We start from the raw sequence: 25,746 nt of genomic DNA, 5'->3' as shown, positions 1-25,746 counted from the left end.
TCTGTCCATCTTGCACATCACTTTTCTAAGAAGTGTTCATTCTCTCAATGAGCTTTGGAGCTGGTGAGCTTCTGGCTGCTGTTTGAACGGTCTGAATTCTTCTCAGAGCTTGGGAATGCCCAGGAAAGCAGCATTGAAACAAAGAGCCTTAATATGATTGGATAAGTGACCTGTTCTTTTTTTAGGGCTGCCTTGTTGTAATGCATTGAGTATCTTGCAAGGACATGTCAGTCATGTTCAAAGGAGCTTTTGTATGACCACTGCCTCTGAAACAGATCCAATAGGCAGGCTGCTGGAAGGCCAGCTTTTGGAGCTGGCGGTAGGTGTTAACACGGTGCTGCTGCTGTCTCCTTTTAAGTGGAGGAAATACTTTCAGCTTGTGCAGTTGGGCCCGTTGGGTTCCCTAAAATTCATATTGAAGTCATTCTTCTAAAACTAGTATTGGAACATCTAGCACTAATGGCACATCCCCTAGAGTGTTCCTACTGTTGGGACTAACAGGTTCTGTCCACTTGACTAGTATTGCTCTTTTTTCCCATTGGGCAGTGGAAAGGGGGAAGTCATACAATTTCAGTTGGCAAGAAGGCATGGGAATATCTTCCTGGTGATTTGTTCAGCTAGGAAGAAAAAGCAAGGGAGCAAGGGGTCTGATGAATTGGGCCGGGAACTGTCACTCAGCATAGGCGTGAAGTGGTTAGTATGAATTGGAGTACAGGAGTAGTTTTAGCACTACGTGCTTTCAAAAAGCCATATGTGAACACACCCCAGTCTTAATTTCTTAGAATTTATGTGCACAAGCAGTGAATGATCTGGCTTGTTTACTAGAGTCCAGCCAGCTAGCCCTGTGTGCTCTGAAGTTTCTACAGACTTCTCTTTGACTGCGTTTTTTCCCCTTTTGGATTAGGAGAATCTTGGCTTCAAATTCTCTGATGCCCATAGTTTCCAAGGCTAGTTTTCTGTCTATTTGTTTTGCTGTTCTGCCCATTTGTTAAGGAGAGTGATTGTGGAGGCATAGGCCAGGAAGTAGAGAGGTGTCAGGCTGGATCTAGAGAGATTGGTCTGTTGTGAAGCAGTGCTGCAAACTTTTAACAGTTGTGGCTCCACTGTGATAAATTTGAAAGGCACACCCGGAGGAGATATAGAAACTCCACATACAGTGCTGTAGAAAAACAATTGAGAATCATTTGCGTGGAAAATTAATACAAAAATGTTGTAAATTAAAAAAATAGCAGTAGTAAGCTGCCCCCACCCCACTAATATTGCATTTTACAGCTAAATGGATGCAGTCACTGTAACAGTTGAGAAGGGAACCCCAAAGTTGCAGCAACCCAGTTTCCCAGCACCAGTATGTCATAGATAATATCAGTATGTCATAATTGTCATTGATAATATCACCTATTTCCAGCATTATTTTTGCTAGTTTAACTTATAAAAAGCTAGTGGCCAAAGTCAGCTGGTGTATTTAACTGTTAGCAATTTTTTAGAAATTCTGAATTGATTTATTGTTGAATCCCATGTAAGGGTTTTTTGCTTGAGCAAATTTCAGGTGGGTAGTCATGTTTGTAGTAGTAGGACAGAATTCAAGACCAGTAGCACCTTTAAAGATCGATACAGTTTTTCAGGGTAAATGTTTTTGTGAATTAAATGAGTTTTGGATTGGAGCGGCAAGCTTTAAGGTGCTCCTGGACTCTGATTTTGATTGAGCAAGGATACCAAACTGGGCAAGATCAGTTGCATCGATCTATAGCAGCACAACAGCCAGACCGAACAAACATATTTATTCCAGCCTTCTAAACACAATGGCAAGGTTGCTTGCCAGACTTTGGGGATGGCATGCCGCAGGTGAGACGTGAGAGCCACAAAGGCCCTGGGTTCCTGAAGCAGGAATTTACCTAAGGGCAGGTTAGTCTGTCATGTGGACTGATACAGGAGGAGAAGCCCTCAGAAGGAATTGTTTTGCCAGCTCATCTACCTCCCTTCAGCAGAGTGATTTGAACAATTCCTACATTTAGGCAGCCAAACAGTACCAGGTTTGTTTTATGTTTCCTACTTCCTGTTGCTCACACCACACAGACTGAAGATTTGCTGGGGTGCGTTACAAATTTGTGATTTGGTTTCTTGCTTACAAACCCAGATTTCTAAAAGAGGATTAAACTGTAATTTAGAATCCTGGTTTGAAGGCAAGAAACAAACTGCAATTGGGGAATGCATCTGATTGGGACATCCTGATGAACTGCAACTTGTTGCCAACTGGTAAGTTTTTAATCTTCGAGCTACATAGGAGGGAGGGCAAGCCCTGGGATTATAGAGGCTTGTTCTTGAACTAAACAAACATGTGGTTTGCTAGGTTTTCTGAATGCAGCCAATGAATTTGGCAAGCTACTTGCCCAAAAGTAATTATTGCTTGGCATTTATATATCTCTATTTAAGGTTATGCTGTGTGTTTTGTTAAGAAGCATCGATGTGTGTGATAGACGTTACAGTCATGAATAGTGATGTGTAAAAACTGCAGGAGGGGTGCACTGTTTCTTTGTTTTTTGAGTCCTGGGCCACCAGCCCACTGCCTTTCATACATAGTGCAACCAACATGTTCGAGATTGACTCTTCCTTCCCTTATTTTTTGTTTCAGGTCTTGCATGCTTTCTTTTGCGTGAGCTTTTGCTCCAATTTGCAGTGCAGCTTTGGATTTGTAGTCTTAAGGGGCTGTAGTGTTTACCATTCTTGTGCAGCGTGTTGCCATAGATTTCGCAGGGGTATGGGTTTGGTCAAAAGACTTTAATCTTATGAGGATGTGCCAGGTTAGATGGAAAGCACTAGAAAACATGCAAGCATGTAGAGTGGGTATTCTTGTGTGTTGATGTAAGCATAGCAACAAATAAAACTCCCTGGCCCAGAATGAAAGAGATCATGTTCTCAGAGCAGATTTTTGGTATTGCTGCTTGGGTTTTTAGAATGGGATTTGCTAAAACGGCTGTATCCAAGTTCTATGCGAAATTCTGGAGGCTGTTGCAGTTTAAATAAAGGGCATGATCCAGCTGAAAGTTAAGCACTTATTACGAAATGTAGGAATAAGCATGTGGTTCAATATCTTGATTGAAATTGATGGCAGTGAAAACTGACGTAGGCATAGGCATTTGCCATATTTCAGGGTCGCTTATAAAAATATCTGAACCCCCCCACCCCACCCCGTGGCTTCAGTCTCCAAAATACTCTCTAACATGCAGGATGGTCTGCAGTAGTTTTTTTTTTTTTGCAATGTTCTTAATATATCTACTTTTTTGTGTGCTTGTACTGACTTCTCAATAGCTTGGTGCAGAATACTTTGTAAGGCTTAGACTGTTCTTTAAAGGTTGCGGGTAACATGAGAATTTCTGATCATGCAAACAACTAAAGCCCTGCTTATTTAGGGTTTTATTTTTTCCTTAATGAATGTCTCAACGGTACAAGGAAAATATTAAAGCATATGTCTGCTTCCAGGTTCAGCATGTGGTCTCTCCAGGTGGAAAGCTCCAAGTTTGTTCTGCACCTGCCTTTTGGGTTAGTCTTTGCTATTAATGTGTTTGGCAACGTTTGTGTTTTTGAAAAAGAGCTTACAGTAGAAAGGATGTATAAAAAAAGGATATCAAAGAGGAACAAAAAGGTCTTGGAAGGTAAAATGGAATTAATGTTAGTGCCAGTACAATAATGCCTACTGACTAATTTTTTAAAAAGGTGAACATTTGTATTTTAAGACCAGCTGCCTGAATAAGGCTTCTGAACTGGTTAACTGCCCCCCCGCAGGTCCCTGCCAAAAAAAATTATTGTAAAAATGCAACCATCTTTAGCTAGATATCCCTGATACGCTGCAGTGTGACAGCCGTATCCATCTGAGCAAGGCCTTCTGACATGTTACTCTAAATGGGTAAGATCAACAGTTGCCCATAACAGAATTCTCTGTTGTGGTTCCCACTTGGTGGAGGTCAGGAAGGCTCCCATGCATCTGTTGTTTTGCAGAATATGCAGATTGGAATTGTTCAGGATGGGAGAAAGAGAGAAATAGGGTTGTAGGTTATTGTACCATTATTGTGTTTTTTCTTGGTTTTTATTGCACTTTCTTCTAATTCTTGTAATCCAGTACTTGTGTGTTTTCCTTGCAATGTTTTCTAATTTTGCAGTGTGCCTTGAGTCTCAAAGAGGAAGGCAGACTATAAAGTAAACAGAGTAAAATAGTTGGATCTATTGAAATGAGTGCTGATCATCCAGTGTTTTGCTGGATGTGAGCAGACAGTCCTCTCACACTTCCTGGGATCTTTAAGGATGCCGGTTGGTTTTTGCATGTTAGCAATAAGTAACAAGTGTAGAGTAGGGGAATATTCTAGTGACATTTTCTTTTTGAGGTATGTTTGTCGGGGCTGGTGATGAGGCTTGGGCGTCTATTAATGCCCTCAGCCTAGCAAAAGGACCACAGCCAACACTTGGTCCATCTGCTCCCATCAGGAATGGGAGATCTCACGGATGTCTCTGGAACGATCTCCCGGAGAAGGGGGAGGGGCATCGATGTGCAGCTCCTCGGAGCTCTGTCCGTGAGAAAGTGTGGTTTTATTTAGAACGGCATTTGATTAAAGCAGTCCCAAACTGTGATTTTAAATTTTGATTTTATGTTTTTAGTGTTATCTATTTTATATATTTAATTAATATTATAAGCCACCTTGAGCCCCACAAGGAAGAAAGGCGGCTAATAAATATAATAAGTAAATAAATGCTGTGCTGCACTTCCTGTGTTAGGAGTGTGAATGCTCACATCTGTTCCTGTCATGTTGGTGTGTTTGGGGGAATCACTGGACCTGGCTTTTATGGCAAGGCTTTTTTGAATTGCTGAGCAAAGCTATTTCAATTGATACAAAGCTCTGTCAAACGGAGTAACTCTGACAGAGGACAGAGAGACAGTAGTGCCTATTTTGCCTCAGTTTTCCCCCAGAAAAAGACAAAGGGCTCATCTAGAAATAATAGTAGGCAAGGCACGGCATCTGGGCTGCTGGCTGACATGAGCAGAGTGTAGTTGAGAAGCAACTGGCTGCATTGGGTGAGTACAAATCCCCTGGGCCAGACAGTATGCAACCAAGAGTGCTTAAAGAACTTTCTAGGGAGCTTGCAGAGCCTTTGTACATCATCTTCCACTCTTGGAGGATGGGAGATGTGCCACAAGACTGGAGGAGGATGAATGTTATCCCAATTTTCAAAAAAGGGAGGAGGAAACCCAGGACGCTACAGGCCAGTCAGTTTGACCTCTGTCTCAGGGAAGATACTGGAGCAGATATTAAAAAGGTCAATCAGTCTGTGAGCATCTGAAAGACAACTTGGTGATCCAGGGAAGTCAACATTGATTTGTCCCCAACAAGTCCTGCCAAACCAACCTTGTTTCATTCTTTGATAGAGTGATGAGCTTACTGGATCAAGGGAATGCGGTTGATGTTGTTTACCTGGAGTTCAGTAAGGCTTTTGACAGGGTTCCCCATGATGTTCTAATGGGTAAACCAGAGGACTGTGGACTGGACCCTAGGATAGTCAGGTGGATAGGGAACTGGTTGGAGAACCGCACTCAAAGAGTCAATGGCATTTCGTCTGAATGGAGGGAGGTGTCCAGTGGGGTGCCACAGGGTTCGGTTCTGGGCCCGGTACTTTTCCAGATTTTTATAAATGATCAGGATGAGGGTGTGGAGGGACTACTCATTAAATTTGCAGATGACACCAAATTGGGAGGAGCAACGAACGCACCAGAAGACAGATATAAAATTCTGAACACAGTGGAAAAGTGGGCGGATGAGAACAAGATGCAATTCAACAAGGATAAGTGCCGAGTACTACATCTGGGTAGCGAAAATGAGGGACATGCATACTTGATGAGGGTACACTTCTGGGTAGCAGTGTGTGTGTGAACAAGATCTTGGGGTATGAGTGGACCGTAAGCCAGTGTGACAAAAAAAGCTAATGCAATCTTGGGGTACATCAACAGAGGCATAGCATCCAAATCACAAGATGTCATTATTTCACTGTACACAGCATTGGTCAGGCCACACCTGGAGTATTGTGTGCAATTCTGGAGGCACCGCTTTAAAAAGGATGTGGACAGAATGGAGCAGGTGCAGATGAGAGCGACAAGGGTGATCAGGGGCCTGGAGACCAAGCCCTATGAGGAAAGGCTGAGGGAGTTTAGTCTGTAGAAGAGGCGGTTTAGGGGGAACATGATTGCTCTTTTTACATATTTGAAGAGCTGTTGCTTAAAGGAGGTCAGGGAGCCGTTTCTGTTGGCAGCAGAGGATAGGACTCTCAAGAATGGGTTTAAATTGCAGGTGGAGAGGTACTGGCTGAATATTAGGAAAAGGTTTTTTACAGTAAGAGTTGTTCGACAGTGGAATCAGCTACCTAGGGAGGTGGTGAGCTCCCCCTCACTGTCAGTCTTTAAGCAGAGGTTGGACAATCACTTGTCAGGGACGCTTGAGGCTGATCCTGCATTAAGCAGGGGGTTGGACTAGATGGCCTGTATGGCCCTTTGCAGCTCTGTGATTCTATAATTTGTCTGCCTCTGTTGCATTCATTGATAGTATTTCTATATCATACACTTCCTTGATCTTTTTAAAAAATATCACATGCCAGTGTTACTGTGTGATTTGTTTCCTGATAATGCAGCTTTATAAATTGGTCAGCACAAATTGCTAGCCTTCAAGTTTTTTTCTGGACTGCACATACACCTACATTGGTCATTTGGAGCCACATAAGGTGCTGTAGTCATGCTTGAGTGACGGATGGGCTCATTAGAGGCTGAAGAGAGTTTGCCAAACAGCCCCTGAATAATCAGGGGCTGCTGACTCGCCTCTATTTCATCTTAGGGTAAGCATCTGTTACTGGTAGCAATAGATTTTTGTCTCTGGCATGCCAAGGTGGGGTGGTAATATTTGACCAAGTGTGACTGGATGTAGAGAGGGCGTTTTACTTGATGAGCTGTGGAATTTGCTATTTTGTGTTGGGCTGTTGATCCTGGGAAGCCATTCCTGGATCTCCAACTCATTAGGTGTAGTTGATTATGCTAGACTAGTTTTTCTATTGAGCACAGAAATAGGATTTGTTTGGCCTTTTGCTTGTCCCTAACTGCTGCTGACATGCGGTTCTCACTTAACTGTGACTTTGGCAGCATCGGGGCTTGTAGCCGTTTGGCCCGTGTTGGTTCCTTCTGTGACGCTGCAAAAGGATCGGGAGGAAAGAAATTGCAGGTTGGCGGGGCCCTTGTGAATTGTCTTTCTTAAGCTGGGATCTCAACAGTTGTCTGCTTATTTACAGCAGACTACAAATGTGTAATCCTGAACTATTTGCACTGAACAGGCGTGTGTCCCTTTGTTTCAAGAATCTTGCTGTAGGGGTTTTGCTTGTCTGAGGCTTTGATTTCATGCCCAGCAGTAGAAGAGGGGAGTACCTGCTGAGGCAAGCACCTGCTGCAACTTGGAGGATGAAAACAAATGAAAACTGCCCAGCTTCTTAAAGTCGCTCTTTAGGAGCGAAAGCATTTAATAATCTTGCTAACATGGAAATCTTGAGAGAGCTCTGGTGCTTATGCACACATGGGAGAACAAAGACCAAATCTGTTGCGTTTGTATTTCTTCTTTTTGGGCTGGAGTGTGTACTTTGGAGCCAACAGAGGAAATACATTGCTACCTGGGTGAATTGTGCCCGTTCTGTAAGACTGGAGTGTGTGCGTGTGGTTTTTTTTTCTTTGTGTTTGCTCCCCCCAAATGGTTGCAAAATCTTGGGCCTCTTTCTCTTGGAGAAGGAACAAGTCTGTGACCTCCTGTGTGTGTGTGCTCGCGCACCCATGCTTTAAACCAAGATCGGTTTTCATGCCTCATCCATCAATATGACTGCTGTTGGAATTTTACAGTAGCTATCTTCATAATCTACTTTCTCCGCTCTCATTGGGTGAACCAGAGAAAAGAAGCTGGTAATTTGGCAGACTGCAGCTTTTTGTATTGTGAGCTCCCGACTTGGTCGGTAGAGCAGGCTAGTTTTGTGGTGGTTTTCTTGAGGAATGCAGTGTGTGTAAACTAATAGCCGGGTGGGGGGTCTGAATCAGCCCCCCCCCCCGAAGTTTCCTCTTCAGCCCTGACATAGCTGCTGGTCTTAAGGACTCCTCTTTAGCAGTGTTGGACCAGGATCTGAGAGGCCCAAGGACAAACCCTGTCTAATCTACATAACAGTGAAAGTGTGAGCATAAGGCGTGGATGGGTAGACTAAGCTCCTTGAACGAAAAAGGGCAGGCTTAAAATATATACTTTTTTTCTTGTTATGTAGTAAGTCCTGAGAGCCAGCATGGTATAGTGGTTAAGAGCGGTGATGTGGTGTGGTGGACCCTAATCTGGAGAACCGGGTTTGATTCCCCACTCCTCCACATGAGCGGCGGATGCTAATCTGGAGAACTGGGTTGGTTTCCCCACTCCTACACATGAAGCCAGCTGGGTGATCTTGTCACAGCCTGTGTTGTGGTTTCCTCTACAGAAGGTGAGCCCTTTGGCTATTTCTTGGTTCATGTGCCAGGGACTCAGTATTGCTGGCTCCTTATGTTTTTCTTCCATTCAAAATATGGCCCCTGTTTAAAATGGGCAAAAATGCTAACCAGAGAGACCTGAAGTATAACTCCCATGTTGCTTAGGCTTTGTAGAGAGAATCTTACCTTAAATTGATTTATCATTGTGTGTGATTGGTTGGTATCGTTGCTGATTTGGGAAGATAAGAGTGGGTATGCATTAGGAGGAGTTCTGTGTGTGTGTGTGTGTTGTCGTCATGGTGCCCTGTGTTGGAGCAGGCAGATGATTTACATCTGGTTACTCATTCTTTTGTTTTTTGCTTCCCCCTTTTCTCTCAACCATGTCTGTGTGCCAGGCTCCGTCTGGCGAGACCTGAGGATCTGTTCCCACACACGCTGGCCTTTTTGCCACTTGGGTATAGGGCAGAAGAGAGCAGGGAGGCTGCCATTTGGGCGATGCCCTTCCCGGCTTCTCTCTGCTTCCCAACTTTCCCAGCCTTGCTGTCTATCCAGGCACTCAGCCGTTATCAGCCTGGGGGAAGGTCTGCTAATGACTGATCTGAAACCATCAAATTCATTTATTTGTCACTGCCAGTGACAGCCCAGTTAATGATAATAGATTCTTTTTTTAGCCGGCTGCCTCGTCTGTTGCTCTTCACCTCCCCCTCCCCCGTAGTATACTGAGAGTCGTCACTACTGAGAAAACACAGGTCTTATTTTTAGGAGAGCAGTTGGAAATAGTGTAACACAGCTTGTGCCTTTTGTGAAGGGGAAAGGAATCAACATCGTGCATCTCTCTGATTTCCCCCCTTTATTTACATGTGTTTTCTGTTCTTGGCATCCTCCGGTTACTTGGCAGGGCAGGTTAACGTGAAACTTCTAGCTGTGTTTGTAGCCTTGAGAAAAGCACTTTGTGCATGCTCTATGTTGCTTGCTCCTGTCCCTCTGCCAGCTGGTATGGTATATCAGTGATTCGTCTTTGAGTGTGGATCAGGAAGTGCTCCAGGAGAGATGCTGGAAATCCTGGGTCTTGCATACCGCACATGTGGATGTGACCATCCAGAGGCATCGGCGCTTGTGGGGCTTCCCAGCAGCCACTTGTACACATGGTGGCCCACATGCACACACTGTTTCTGTTTTCTGTAAAAAAAAAAAAAAAAAAAAAAGGCTTGGAAGCAGGTGTGGGCTTACACAAGATGTAGTGATTCTGTTTCTAAATGATTTGCTACCTGTTGTGCAGACTTTCTGTTGAATGCTCCTTGGATCGGATAGTCAAAGCAAAACTGAATTCAGCAATTTTGGAAGGAATTTGAAGCCCCCATAAGGCCTCTGGCTCTCTTGATCTGTTGTTGCTTTTTATCCTTTTGCTTCCCCTGTCGCACAGCAGAGGTGATTCCCTGCCCCCCCAGGGTTTATCCTTACAATGATCTTGTGAGGTAGTGCAGTTTGAAAGAGTGACTAGGCCAAGGTAGCTCCATGTTGTTTAATTTGAACCTGTGTCTTATTTGATGCTCTAAACGCTGCATCCTGCTTGCCTTTCATCTTCCTTGTTTGGCTTTCCGGGCTCAGGTGCCATATTTTTCTGAATGGTACTTTGCATCTGAATGCATGGTGAGGTTGGGTTTGTGCTGCCTCCTGGTTTTTAACAATAGCTGCTTTATTCTATTTTAGTTATGCTGCTGCTATTTGTTTTCAGATATAGGTACTCTGCTGCTCTTGCAGAAGATTAGTTGGTTTGGAGGTGTTTTTTTATGTGCTTCAAGTGTGATATTAACAATTAGAATCGAGTCCAGTAGCACCTTAGAGACCAACAAGATTTTTCGGGCTGTGAGCTTTCAAGAGTCAAAGCTCCCTTTGTTAGTTATGAGTCAGAATGGAGATCTCTGAGTCCTTATATCCCAGTCAGAAGGAGGGAGGGGTCTTGCAAAGAAGGAACCATGCCAGTTGTAATCAGCTCACTTAGAGCAGAGGGGAAATGCCTGGGGGCAGAAAATTAGCATCTGTAGTGAGATAGAGGCCTATGTCCCTTTTCTGCCCTGGGGTGGTGGTCCATTGTTGTGGATTTGTGAATGAGCTCTTCAGAAATATTAACAGTGTTTGTAATTTTCTCTTGTGAATCCCCTTGAGTTACAGAAAGGCAGTAATAGAAATAAACCGGCAGAGCAATCCTAATGGGGGTGGGGGAAGGGGATGGGAGCCTGCGTGACCCTGGTGCCGGTATTAGTGCCACTTGCACTGGCTAAAGGGCCACTTACGCTGGCTCTGGGGAGCCATGTGGCAGTGTGAGCAGCAGGCACCAATGCAGCCTCGCTGGCATTGTTTTCTTGGTGTAGGGGCTCGTGCCAGCGTCAAAGGGGGCGTCCCCGGGGGCGAAGCTGACTTTAGTCAGCTCCCTAAGCCCTTTCGGCCTGGGAACGCCCCTTTTTGCAGGCACTGAGTTACGTCTGCAAAAAGGCAGGCATAGCCCCATGGAATTCAATGAAGAGTTTCACTGGGTTTTTTTGGGAAACTTACTGTGACTGGCAACAAGCCGCTCAGGATGCAACATGGCTGCACTGTCCCCAGCCATGGCAGAACCCCCCCTTAAGATTGCGCAGTAGTTGTATATGAACACTGCAGGGTTGTTGGTTCATCTAGTTTGGTACTGGCTGGCAGTGGTTCTTTGCTGACATCTGCTCTCTGGTATCCTTTGAACTGCAGGTGGCAGGACCTGCACCTGGGGGCTTCTCTGTGCAAAGCAGGAGCTCTACCACGAAGCCCTACCCTACACAGATAAAGAGCTGTGTGTTGGGGGGAAGGGGGGGACAGCTGGCTTGAGCAATATGGTCATCTCTTGCTATCCTTTTAGTCTCGACTTCGTTTCTTTCCACGCTGCCATCAAGTTGCCAAAAATTGAGTTCTGTGGTGCATTAAATGTGGGTTGGGTTGCAAACTGGGCATGTGATGAAGCAATTATCTGGCTCTTCACTGTGTGTTGAACTCTGCTCGGATCCACTCCACTTGCATTCCTGACATATACATTTGGTTTTGTGAATTGCCCCCTGGTGCTTCTGTTGGCAGCCTGTTAGACAAAACCAAAGCGCCTGTCAGTTTAAAATCTTAAGCAGTGAAAAAGTGGCTTTCTTGTTGGCTGTGTGAGTGGAGCAGGCCACAGCTGGAGGAGAAAATTAGTAATCTAGCCCCCCCCCCCCCGCCTTTTTGGAAGCGCTTGTTCAAAAAGAATAGGAAGTCCTTGGGAGAGTGGGCATATCTTAGACAGCATATATACTTTGCACCTTTGCATTGGACCATGCTGTGAATCATTTTTAAGGTGAGTCATTTGTGTGGTGTTCTTTCCCAGTCTTGGAACCTTGTTTTTTCAAAGCAGGTTGCTAACCAGTATCTTGAATGCATGAATTTTCGGCTTGAGTAGATCCTTTACAAATTAGCAGTTTTGAGGTAGATGTCCTTAAAAAGCCATAGGAAGGTTGTTCAGGGAGGAGTCAACTCCTCCCAAACGGCCCCTGTCGATTACTACTTCTTGCCTTTCTGCCATTTCAGTCCTACATTCCAAAGCCTTGTTTCCAGTCCTAGCAGCGATGGGCATGAGCCAACCTCTAACAAACTAGCAGATGATTCTCTCTTCTGCCTGATGTCTTCATCGAAGCCACACTGGAGGACCAGCGCCCTTTCATTGCTGCCCTCCGGTGACATCTTGGTTCTGCCCTCAGTTGATCATAGTTGTCATCAAGGATTCTGCCACAGATGTAAGTGGTGGTTCTGGCTTTCTGGATGGTGTGGCCTTTAAAGATGGCCCTTTCCAGAAGTACCCACCCCTCTAGGATTAGGCCAAGGTTAACACTAAACAAGTCAGAGCTGGTTCATTCACAGAGGTTTCTTTCTGTGCAGACTGGTGGCACTTAGCCCAATCTTGTTTGGATTAAATTTAGAATTTCAGCCTGTCCCTTTCCCCTAACCAATGGAAGGTCTTTCCTGCATTTGCATAGATTGACCGTGCTGAGAGCCTATGAAGTAACTTTCTGCATCTCTACCCTCCCAGCAATTCATCTTGGTCATTGCATGCTCTTTCCCTGGGTTTTCTCTGTGTGCTTGGACAAGGGAGTTGGCCATTGCTGAGGTGTCACTGTCTGTCATTAGGATGTCCAAAGTAGTGTGCTGTTTTTCTTGGCATAGAGAGTGGTTATGAAATGAGTTTGCAAACCTTTCCTATCAATCTAGTTCCTTCCGAACCTTTAGTAACCTAAATCCTGGCTTTAGTCCTGTGTTGTGGCAGATGCATCCCTGTATAGGATTGTATTTTCCCCTCCCCCGATAGTGCCAGTGCTTTTGTCCAGCCACCTTGAGGACTGGTGGCATGGCATTTATTGTACTTTATTAAAACATCTTCCTCTTGCTTTTCCACCATAATAGGGCATTCAGAGCAATTAGCAATTGCTAATAGCATAATAAAATGTTCAAATAGTAGGAAGCACAGCAAATAATTGTAATAATGCAAATTGCAAATCAAAGGACAGCAGACTAATATACCATTAACATATAAGCACAATCATTAATTGTTTCTTGGGTCAATGGTTGGAATGTGTTCACAGTTGGATCTTATTTTCTCTGGAGAATTGTGTGTTTCCATTGATCAAATGATCCTGGTCATGAGAAACAGAAGGGAAATGGAATCAGCTTAAAACAGTATTGCAGATCCTCAGCATCAGATGGCATGCCACTGACTACTGAATGAGTTATGTTAAATTTGGCTGCTTTGAGGGGGCCGATCGACCAAGAACCAGAAAGAAAGAAAGAACCAAGCAGGTATTATGTGCTGCTTTTGGCTTAAAAAAAAAAAAGTTTCATCGAAGCAAATGTAGAAAGAAGTATCCGATAACAAGAGAAGAGGCGCACCTGCTAAACGGCCTTAAGAACCTTATGAAAGAGCAAAACCTCCTTTGATCTTCCCTGTGTAAAAGACACTCAGCCCTGGCAAGGAAGCTCCCTGCTTCGGGGCCAGAGCTTAGTAAATGAAAGGGGGGAAGAGAGAGGGGAGGAAATACTCCAGTGGCAGACGTTAATGTAAATTGCAAATTGTTACAGCCACCATGTGGCAGCTATCCAGTTAATAAAAGCAGAGCTTGAATCCAACATCTGTGTGGCATCAGGCAGGGCCCTGATTCTGCAGCTTCCCTTCAGTCTCCACCCAGAGGCCAGAACAGCACCTGTTGCAGCTGGGCCAGCCCATTTGGCAGAGAGGGGGCCTGATTCCCCGCTGTCAATTGCGAACTGTGTGCTCAGACGGAACAGGGTAAAACGGGGCACTCCATCAGCAGCAGCTCCACCCCAAACTGGGTGTGCACAGCTCCCCGTGGCCAGCACTGCCCAATCTCAGGAGCACTTTTTCTTCATTGCTTGAGGTTTGGGGGGTGGGGGGTGGAGCTTGGCCATTCACGACAGGCACTTGAGTCAAGCGCTGGCACAAAGTTAAGCAGTAGCACACGTCCAACAGCTGACCTGCCTTTAAAAGCCTGACAGCCTGGCTCTTATGTAACCTTTTGCTGACCAACAGGTCCCACTGTTCCACTTACCCTTCCTTTGCAGGAGGACAGCAATACTGAACGTCCCACTGGGAGGGGAGGGTAAGCAGGACAGTGGGGGCCGCTGGAGTGGATTTTTCTTTCCTGAAAGAGAGGCTTGAGCCTGCAATTTTGAACAGCAATGCAAGGGGCTCGGGGGCTGTTTTGCAAGGGTGGACACCCAATCTGGAAGCTGCAGAGGGAGTCTCAGAGTGTAAAAACAACTGCCAAGCAAAGGGTTAACACAGCAGCTCTCTCATCGCCCAGAGTCACCATCAGCCTTGGCTGCTTTTCATCTGAAAAAAAACCTGCCTCTTCCCAAGATTTGCATTGAATGCGTAGCTTGCCCAACCCCATGGTGTTTACTGGGCACCAGGCCAGTCATCCGGCAAGACACAAGGATCCTCCATGGTGCTTAAGAACATAAGAAAGGCCCTGCTGGATCAGACCAAGGCCCATCAGGTCCAGCAGTCTGTTCACACAGTGGCCAACCAGGTACCTCTAGGAAGCTCACCAGCAGTGAAGCTCAGCAGCACAGAGAAAAACCCTTCCAGTGAGCTGTGGCTCCCCTGAACCTCCATGTTCTTAGGTAGCATTCTTCTCAGCGCCAGTTGCAGGGAGAGGTGCCAAACAGAGTGGGAAAGCTGTTGCCCTGCTTGTGGGCTTCCCAGCCACCTTGGAAAGAGCATTGGACTAGACGATCCTGTGGTCTGTTCCGGAAGAGCTGCTTTTAAATTGTGCACACGCACTGTTTCCAATCCCCCAGCGTGGCTAAGGCCTGGGTATTCAAAAGCTTGGGAATGGATGTATGCACCTTGGCTGAGCTGTTCTGGCTAGCAGCTGGTTCTTCTTTTCTTTTTCTTTTTTTTGGCTTGGCCGAAAGCATTCCCCCCTTCTCTTGGTTGGAGTCTTCCTGGAGCGTGGTCTAGATCTGCCCATTAGAAGCAGCAAGGCAGGATTTGCTAACTCGAGTTCCCTCCTGCATAATAAATCAGATACTACAATTAGTGCCGGCCATAGTTCTTTTCTGAGATTATAGAGAATCATGTGCCCTGCTGATTTATAGTTTTCTGTGTCTGATTTCTCACCCTCTCCCCTTTTTTTAAAATAACCTTGAGTACCAGGTTTCTATTGTTAACCTTCCCTTCTCTTTTTGTCTTCTTTCTCTGTCAGTTTCTTTCTCTTCTCTCCCCCCCCCTCGGGGGTTTGGGGAGCACTTTAGCCATCTTCTGTATTTTTTGCCTGTTTAAACCTCTGTCACTGCAGGCAGATGACTTCCTTGGGACCTCTTCTGAAGGTTTTGTAATTGAGTCTTTTACCACGGCGACAGAATATTATTAACCTTCGCTAAAGCAATTTATTTCATACTCCTTTGTGGGACTAAGCTCCCTCCTTCCCCCCTCTTCATCTCTTCCCCCCTCCCCCAAGGAAGTACCTTCGTGGAAAAAGACTTTACAAATGGGAATAGCTGGACCCAGAGCATTAACTGTGTGTGTTTTTCAATTTGCATGGGGGGAGGTTCTGCTGTCAAAAACAATTCTCAGTGGCCCCTTAAAATGTTTTTAATGTACATTTGCTGGGGGTAGGGGCAGGAAGAAAATGACAAAACCAACCTTTTTGACTATAAGCAGCTCATAAAATGGGGTTATATTTCATTTGCTATTTTAACGTCCCCTGGTACTTTAAGCAACACCACATCTTGTTTTCATCTTTTTAAAATCTAACTTGGGGCAGCCAGAGGGAGGAAGTGAGGCCCATTGGGCAGGGTTCAGAATGGCAGGAGAGACCTTGGGGGAATCCGGCCTCGCTTTGTCCTCACTGGGAGGCCTCGGGCTGCTCTTCCCAGCTCAGGTCCCCAATCACAGAGTTTGAGTCTTCCTCCTGAGGTTGCTGTCCAGAGATCAGGAAGTTGCCTTGTACTGACTCTGGCCATTAGTCCATCCATCTCAGGGTGGTCTGTTCTGCCTGAGACCCTGGAGAGCTGCTGCCAGTCAGAATAAGCAACACTGGCCTTGTTAGGTTAATGATGCTATGAGGTAACTTCATGTGTTCAACAAATGTGTATTCTGACTCGCAGCAGCTCTCCAGGGGCCTGGGCAAAGGGAGGGGCCATTCTCAGCCCCTGCTGTGGCTGAGATCTTTTAACTGGAAATGCCAGGGATTGAACCTGCGGCCTCTTATGTGGCCAGGCATGGACTCTGCTACTGAGTCCTGAGGAAGAATGAGGCTAGCAGTTGCCAAGTGCTTTAACATGCAAGAGCTATAATGTTCATAAGCTAGTGAAAAGCCTGTGCAATTTCATGATGGGGAATGTTGAGGAGTGGGAGAGCACCCCCCCCGATTCTTTCTTTCAAAAAGCTTTTGTCCTCACTGAAGACTCCAGAGTAAATTTAGCAGTCCTGGCATAAGAGGAAGGGTTCTCTTATGGACTAAAAGTTAGTTACATTACAGGAAGCAAAGAGTAAGAATCAATGGATAGTTCTCACAATGGAGGGAAGTAAGAGGTGGGGTCCCACAGGGATCATTATTGGGGCCAGTGCTTTTAACCTGTTCATAAATGATCTGGAACTAGGGGTGAGTAGTTAGTGGCCATGTTTGCAGATGACACAACATTATTCAGGATAGTGAAAACCAAGGATGACTGTGAAGAGCTCCAGAAGGATCTCCACAAATTAGGTGAATGGGCAACAATGTGGCAAATGAAGTTCAGTGTTGGTAAATGTCAGGTGATGCACATTGGAACACAAAATCCCAACTTCAGGCATAAGCTAACGGGATCTGAACTTGCTGAGGAGAAAAGATGTTGAGGTCATAGTAGGTAGCTAAATGAAAATGTTAACCCAGCGTGCTGCAATGGTGAAAAGGGCAAGCTATATGTTAGGGGTTATTAGGAAAGGGATTGAAAATAAGACAGCCAATATTATAATGCACCTATGTAGATCTATGGTGTGGCCTCTGCTGGAATCCTGTGTGCAGTTCTGGTCACCGTATCTCAAAAAGGACATCACAAAGCTGGAAAAAGTACAGAAGAAGGCAACCTTCCCTATGAGGAAAGGCAGAAGAATCTGGGACTTTTTCATTTAGAAAAGGGACAACTAAGGAGGGACATGATAGAGGTTTATAAAATTATGCACAAGATGGAGAGAGTTGACAAAGAGAACTTTTACTCCATTTTAGAACTGGAGGGCATCCAATGAAGCTGATGGGCAGTAGATTCAGGATGGACAAAAGGAAATACTTATTTGCACAAGTGGAATTCACTCTCAGAGGATGTTGAGATGGCCACAGGCATAGACCACTTTAAAAAGGGATTAGACAGACACATGGAGAAGTCTATCAGTGGCTGTTAGCCATAGTGGCTAAAGAGAACCTCCACATTCAGAGGTACTAAACTCCAGGGCTAGGAGGCAACATTGGGGGAAGGCCTCAGCCTCTATGTCCTATTGTTGTCCCATCAAAGTAATTGGTTGGCCACTGTGTGAGACGAGATGCTGGACCAGATGGACCACTGTCCTGATCCAGCAGAGATCTTCTTATGTTCTCTGTTCACGGGTACTGCCTAGGGAAGTGAGGTGCTATGGTACAAGCCATTCTTCATGGCCATCTATAGCTCAGGCCTACTCTAATGTTTTGTGCACTGACCATTGTTATGAATGGACCTATGTAGATGGCGTTTGGAGCAAGCCGAGGCCTAGCAGTATGGTTAGAATCTTGGGGATTCACCTGGGGCTCAAGCTGGTGGTGCCCAGGAAGTGATGGCGGGCATAAGCCTTCTTCTGCACTAGCAGATGTATGTGCACAGTAGCAAACCTTTTAAAAAGCCAAAGGGTAGTGGCAAAGAATAGAGAAATGTGAACGTTCCTGGTAAATAGGTACAGTTGGAGCATATGGCTATGCAAGCTAGAGGCAAAATCTCTTTGCTTCCAAACATACTTTTTGCATGTGAGTGTGACGGGGATTTATTTATACAGGTTGAGTACTCCTTATCTGAAATGATTGGGACCAGAAGTGTTTCAGATAAGGTTTTTTTTTTTTTTTTGGAATATTTGCCACTACAGTTTCTAGCCCACACCTTTAAGGGGCAGGAAGACTCCCAGGGAAATCCCAGTGTGGCCACACGTCCTGCACTTGGATACTGGCCACATAGGCCACCTCGAAGTCCCATGGGAACTCCTGCAGGTTGGCCAGGCTGAGGTTGTGCCTCTGCAAGAAGTTCTCCAGCTGGGCCTGAGTGGAATGCCACTGCTGGGTCTCCCATTTGCGGGTCTGCTCAATGGCTGAGAAGATGGCAGCCCCGCACAGCATGTACAGGATGATGACCATGGCCAGTAGTAGGAAGTGCGCATTGTTCTCGTTCAAGGCGTCCGCACTGGGGGACCAGCAACAGAGCCCATGGCATGCCATGCCTCTTGCTCTGCCACACCAGCAGCATGCCCTACCCCAGCGAGCCCCAAACCCACTGGGGTCACCCGCCAGGTGAGACTTGGCAATCCTCAGTGGGGCATAGCAGTGGGCAGACCCTGAGCACTGCAGGGAAAGGCCTGAGCACTGCAGGGAAAGTTCAACTCACAAGAGTGTAATACATGTAGGTCTGTCAGTTCAAAAACTTTCGGTTTTTGGAGAATTCTGGGTTTTGGATTTCTGGATAAGGGATTAAGTGGCACCATTGGTGTTGTGTGGAGAAAATACAGCCATAACAAAGTCCCTTAAAATATGCTTCCTTTTCAGTTTTCTTAGTAAGTTTATTCAGATATCATGATGAACTATGGTTAGTTTAAACCAGGGGTGGGGAACCTTTTTTCCGCCAAGGGACATTTGGATATTTATAACATCATTTGTGGGCCATACAAAATTATCAACTTAAAAATTAGCCGACCAAAACCCAAGCAGGCAGCTGCCCCAGATGACCCCCCCCCGGTGCGGGCAAGCAGGCAGCCATCCAACCGGTGGCACACTCGCCCACCTGGTGGCACAGGATGGTCTGTTGCACCAGCCGGGCGTAGCTGTCCAGTCACATGCCGGAGTTGCTCCTGCTCCGCATAGTCGGGGCCAGATTCTACAGCCGGCTCCTGCTACCTCCGCCTGCAGGGATGAAATGAGGACACACTGGCTAAAAACTCGCCCCTCCCCCTGCGCATTCTGTACCTGCCCCCTTTCACCCCTCCATTGTCACCACTTCTGCCCCCAATCCTCTTGTAGTACAGAGGGAATATGTTTCTCTACAGCCCGCGTGGGAAAGGGTTAATACAGTTTCTTGGGCGGTCCTAGCAGCTCCATAGCTAATGACTCTTCTGCAAGGGGGGAAAAGGTTCCTTTTCTCAGCAAAACAAACTCACATCCGCCTTGAATAGAGGCTATTCCTGTCCGTGGGAGGGGGCGGATCGCCAGTCTTAGATCCTTCTGAACTAGAGATTTGCCAGGACCCACGAAGGGCCAGGTCAAATGATTTCACGGACCTTAAACGGCCCCTGGGCTTGACGTTCCCCACCCCTGGTTTAAACCCATGGCATGTTAAAGTGATCCAGGCGAGGACAGACACTTTTTTTACTCTGCTCTAAAAACTTACTTGGTCACAAAAATCACAAAAAATTGCAAAATCACACAAGGTTGGAAGAGACCACAAGGAGGCCATCCAGTCCAACCCCCTGCCATGCAGGATCCCACAATCAAAGCTCTCCGGACAGATGGTCATCCAACCTCTGGTTAAAGACCTCCAAAGATGGGGACTCCCCCCCCCCCCCGAGGCAGCGCATTCCACTGTCGAACTGCCCTCACCATCAGAAAGTTTTTCCTAATGTTTAGGTGGAATCGCTTTTCTCTTAGTTTGAATCCATTACTCCGTGTCCTAGTCTCTGAAGCAACCGAGAACAAGCTAGTTCCCTCCTTAACATGGCACCCCTTAAAATATTTAAACATGGCTATCATGTCCCCCCCTTAACCTTCTCTTCTCCAGACTAAACAAACCCAGCTCCTTAAGTCTCTCCTCATAGGGCGTAGATGCCAGACCTTTGACCATTCTGGTCGCTCTCCTCTGGACACGCTCCAGCTTGCCAACAACCTTCTTACATTGTGGAGCCCAAAACTGGACACAGTATTCCAAGTGAGGTCTGACCAATGCAGAATACAGTGGTAGTATTACTTCTCTTGATCTAGACACAATACTCCTATTGATGCAGCCCAGAATTGCATTGCCCTTCTTAGCCGCCATATCACACTGTTGACTCATTTTCAGTTTGTGGTCCACTAAGACTCCCAGATCTCTTTCACATATACTGTTGCCAAGCCAGCTATCTCCCATTCCGTACCTGTGCCTTATGTTGTTCCTGCCTAGGTGAAGCACCTTACACTTCTCCCTATTGAAATCCATTTTATTGTTTATGGCCCAGCTCTCCAGTCTATCAAGGTCATTCTGAACTCTGACCCTATCCTCTGGGGTATTAACTACCCCTCCCAACTTGGTGTCATCTGCAAATTTAATTATCATGTCCTCTATTCCATCATCCAAGTCATTTATAAAAATATTAAATAGTACCGGTCCCAGGACAGACCCCTGTGGCACCACACGGGTCACTCCTCTCCAGGATGAAGTTGTGTCGTTAATGAGCACCCTTTGGGTTTGGTTGGTCAACCAATTACCAATCCACCTGACAGTAGCAATGTCCCGCCCACATTTTACTAGTTTTGCTTCAAGAAGATCATGGGGGACTTTATCAAAGGCTTTACTGAAATCAAGGTGCACAACATCTACAGCATTCCCTTCATCTACCATACTTGTCCCTCTATCAAAAAAAGATATGAGATTAGTTTGGCGTGACCTGTTTCTGAGAAACCCATGTTGACTGTCCATGATCACGGCATTTCTTTATAAGTGCTTACAGACCATCTGTTTCATTATCTGCTCTAGTATCTTACCTGGTATTGAAGTCAAGCTGACTGGGCGATAATTGTTTGGGATTTCTTTCCCCCCTTTTTAAAGATTGGGACCACATTTGCCCTCCTCCAGTCTGCTGGAACTTCTCCTGTTCTCCAGGAATTCTCAAAGATTATTGCCAGTGGTTCTGAGATCACTTTGGCTAGTTCTTTTAACACCCTTGGATGCAGTTCATCCGGCTCTGGAGACTTGAATTCATTAGAGTAGCCAGGTATTTCCATACCATCCCAGTGTCTATACTATGTTGTAATTCTCCTACTGCATCCTCTGCTTCATCATTCCCAATTTGAGCACTATTTCCCTTTTGGGAGAAGACTGAGACAAAGAAGGTGGTAAGGAATTCTGCCTTTTCTGCCTTCTGTGTTAATACTTCACCGTCCTCTCCACGCGGTGACCCCATCGTTAGCTTGATCTTCCTTTTGCAATGGACATAACCAAAAAACCCTTTTTTGTTGTTTTTAACTTCCCTGGCAAGCCGGAGCTCATTCTGCACTTTAGCCTTCCTGACGTTCTCCCTGCATATGTTGGCTACTTGTTTTAATTCCTCTTTGTTGATTTCCCCCTTTTTCCATTTCTTGTACATGCCCTTTTTAAATCCTATCTCAACCAAAGGTTCTTTAGACATCCACCCTGGTTTCTTCCAACCTCTACAATTTTTTCTCCTCATTGGAACTGATTGCAATTGTCCCTTCAATATCTCACTTCTAAGAAATTCCCATCCTTCATGCACTCCCTTCTCTTTCAGTATTCTTACCCACGGGATCACCCTCAGTAGTTTCCTAAATTTATTGAAATCAGCTTTTTAAAAATCTAGAATACATGTCCTGCTGCTCCTTGCTTCTCCTTTCTGCTGTATAACAAACTCCAGGAGAATATGGTCACTCCCAATATGGTCTGTGGTTTGCCACAGAAAGTGATTGGTCTTCACTGGGTGCAGAGCAACACAAATGGTGACCGTGTTGCGGGCAGTTAGTGTTTTAACATGGAATGGATTCATTGTAAGCTGCAGCCCTCCATTTTATCCCTCGGGATTTCTCTTACCAACCTTTTCAATGGTCTGCTTTTGGTCTGAGGTCTTATGGATCATTTTTATACTGCTTATGTCCAATGGCTTGCTTTTCATAGCTTGTTGTTTTTTAATGTTACATTATTTTAATCATAAGCCGTCTCGAGAAGGACTCCGAAGCGGCATCATAGAAATACCCTTTTAAAAAGAAGACCATAGAATTTATAAAAATTCCATCCAGCTTCTAATTTACCTAGGCTCTGGACCTTTCTGCCAACCTTTTATAGGTGTTTTTTTCATCCCATCCCATACATATCCTCCAACATTTCACAAATGAAAACAGGGACAGACTTGTACCAAGCATTCTCGCACCAGTTGGTTTTCAGAGGTGCCCACTTGGAGGCAGTGCGCCTCTGAGCCCTGTGGCCGGGGACTTTTGCCATCATACATTGCTTGCGGGCTTCCAAGCGACATCTGGTTGTCAACTCTTGAGGAACAGGATGTTGGACTAGACGGACACTTAGTCTGATACAGCAGAGGGTTTTTGTACTTAAGGATCACTGCCTTAGCCTGGGCGTTATTCTTCCTTCCTGAACGCTGTACTCCACCATATGTGTGTTGTATTCATTTTAGCTGGAATGATTGTCAGTTTCAAAGTCAAGAAGGGTGTTGGTTCCTTTGGTTAAAGAAAACTTTGTTTTAGCACTGTAACGTTTGTAACTGTTGATAGTGTAGAAACTGCATATCTCAGCAGCTTCCCTGCTGTACACCAGGTGGTGCCAGCATGGTGTAATGGTTAAGAGCGGTGGTTTGGAGCCATGGACTCTGATCTGGAGAACCGGGTTTGATTCCCCACTCCGCCACATGAATGGCGGAGGCTAATCTGGTGAACTGGATTTGTTTCCCTACTCCTCTACATGAAGCCAGCTGGGTGACCTTGTGCTAGTCACAGCTCTTAGAGCTCTGTCAGCCTCACCTACCTCACAGGGTGTCTGTTGTGGGGAGGGGAAGGGAAGGGAAGGTGATTGTAAGCCAGATTGTTTCTCCCTTAAGTGGTAGAAAAAGTTGGCATATAAAAACCAACTCTTTTTCTTCTGAGTGCTCATGCGTGGATAGTGCCATGCATGTGCACTTTGAGATGAGATGAGCCCATTCCCCTCTGCAAAAACTGATTTCTAGACTCTGAGGACAGGACAGCCTTTTAAGAATGCTAAATCTAGCAACTTGCGTTAAAGTTAAGGTACAAAACAGTGCAGTCCCTTTATCAGAGATATAAAATAGGAGTCCAGTGATGCCTTATTATTTATTTGGAAACTTATTACTGTCTACTGTAGAATTCGTCATGCTTTGCTGTACAACTTTATAGCCCTCTGAAATGCACTTCTCCTTGAAACTTTCCTTGTGTTTTTGTCCTCTCCCCCCCACCTCTGGAATATCACTTTGTTTAAAGATGCCTTTGGAATTGTTTGTATGTTGTAATCTTTTTTCAGTCTCCAAAGCATTCATTCGATGCATTAGCTGTGTCCGTAGCTGGCCTCTCAGCAATAGAGTGTTGTAACTGGAAGATGAAAAATGAAAACAGTGCCTTTTTAAAATGTACCTTAATGTTAGGGTTGCAAGATGAAATACTAAATTAAGGGACATTATAGAGCACATTATCTATTACTTGATAGCTGGGCTGAACTAGGAAATCTTGGCTGCCCCATTTTGGTACATTTTCTGCCCTGTCTGTTCCTGATAATTCAAGTGTGTATTTATACCTTTGCATTAATCTTGCAACAGACATATTGACTATATATTTATTCACATTGCTGTGTATTCTCTAGGTTCCCAGCACAAATCAGGCTGGACATTTCCGGCAGGTATTGCCATTCTGAGAATCTTTCTCTTTTAATTAAATTATTGTTGTTGGCTTTCTCTGTTTGTTGTTGTTTTGGAAAAGCAAGTTCCTAGCTCTCATGGTTCTTGATAAACTTGGAACTCAGAGACAGTGTTGCAGGCTTGAAGCCAATGAAGTCTAGGCAAGGGTTTAGCGGGATTGGACCTTGATAGTTGTTCATGCCTTCCTGCCACCCCTGGGCGTGGTTTTCTAGTTATGTTTCCTTCTTCACTCCATCCTACCTGACCATCCATGGCTATTGTCCCTCCCCATAGGATGTTGACACCTACATTTTGAAAGAAAATTGAATTTTGCATAAGTGAGTGTGGAATAGTGGTGAGAGTGTGGGGCTGGGAAACTCAGGTTGGAATCCCCACTCTGTCGTGGAAGCTTATTAGGTTACCTCGGGCCAGTCACACAAACTCAGCCTAACCTACCTCACAGGGTTGTTGTGAGGATAAACTGGAGAAGAGGAGAATAATTTAAACTGTTTTGTGTCCCCATTGCAGGGCCAGGAAGCAAATACATTAATAAATGATATATGCAAATGTAGCCACACTTTATAATCCTGAGCTCAGAATTTGATAATTTTTAACCTGTCAAATAAAGCCCTTAAATAATTTATGCATACTTCCCCTCCATAAAATCTGAAGAGGTGTTTTGTGTGTGTGTGTGTGTGTGTGGAGAGAGAGATGCATATGCAGCAGGCATAGAGGCTTGGGTACAAGTTGCTGCAGCAACCCACTCTGATGTTTATTGCTGGTGTAGTTCAGTATCATCCAGGGACCTCTGCAACATCACTTTTCTCTAAACTTGAGTCATCGGGGGAATTGCACAAAAAGACTATTTGCCTTTGAAGAAACAGAGGAATCTTTGATGGTTTTAGTTGAAGGAGTGTTTTTCAAACTGTATGCTGGGGAACCATGGGCTTTCTAGGAAGCTTGTCGAGGTTCCTCAGTGAGAGAATCGGTTGTGATGGGCGAGTTGTAGATCAGCTCTGTAATTACTGATCTTCATGTTCGGTCACCAAAGAATGCTGGATGTTTTTTAGGGTGTGTGCTAGGTTCACAGCGACTGACGGGGGTGGCCAGAACAGTTTGATGCCATTGCCAGAAGTGATAAATTGCAAGATTATTATTGCGGTTGTTGTAATTAATTCAGTTGTATACGAAAGCTGCCTTGTGTCAAGCCAGATCAGTTTGGCTCAGTAATATCTTCTCTGAGTGGTGGCAGTTCTTCAAATTCTTAGGCAGAGAAGGGTCTTTCTTAGTCCTCTGTTCTTTAATTAGAGACCTTTGGAATTGAACCTGGGACCTCCTGCATGCAAAGGCTATCTTCTTCCATTAAGCTGCAGCAATTTCCCAAGATGGAAAGGCCTCTCTGCCCGAATCCCTGAAGAAACTCTGTTCATGTAGGTTGCCCAGGTTTACTGAAATTTTGACTCCTGATTTAATGGAAGGGGGTTGAGCAATCTGTCATGGAATTTTGTGGACCTCTACATGTATTTGTTGTTTGACAGAAATCTAATTTGTATCTAATTTGTATCAACTTTGTGTGAATTAAAATAATAGTAATTTGCATTTATATAGTATAGTAATAAAAACAGTGCTGACTATTTAGTGCATTGAGTGTTACATGCATTATTTGGTAATCCTTACTTCCCTGTAAGGTAGGCCAGTATCTTTATCCTCATATTGCTGATAGTAGGCTGAGGATGACTTACCTAAAGCAACCTCAAGTTTGTGGCAGGGGCGAAATTTGAACCAGGGGACCTCTCACATACTCTTGTCTGCTGTGTCACGCTGGTTCATTTCTTGAGCA

At 45.1% G+C, this 25,746-nt stretch overlaps 1 protein-coding gene across 17 annotated transcripts in view; it reads left to right on the top strand.

Moving 5' to 3' along the window:
• Window positions 1–25,746, top strand: part of MSI2 (musashi RNA binding protein 2) — a 565,100-nt gene that overhangs the window by 6,310 nt on the left and 533,044 nt on the right. The gene's annotated exons all lie outside the window — the stretch shown is intronic.

The sequence above is a fragment of the Euleptes europaea genome, chromosome 19 (assembly GCF_029931775.1).
Source record: "Euleptes europaea isolate rEulEur1 chromosome 19, rEulEur1.hap1, whole genome shotgun sequence".
NCBI lineage: Eukaryota > Metazoa > Chordata > Lepidosauria > Squamata > Sphaerodactylidae > Euleptes > Euleptes europaea.
This window is presented reverse-complemented; position numbering and strand designations above follow the sequence as displayed.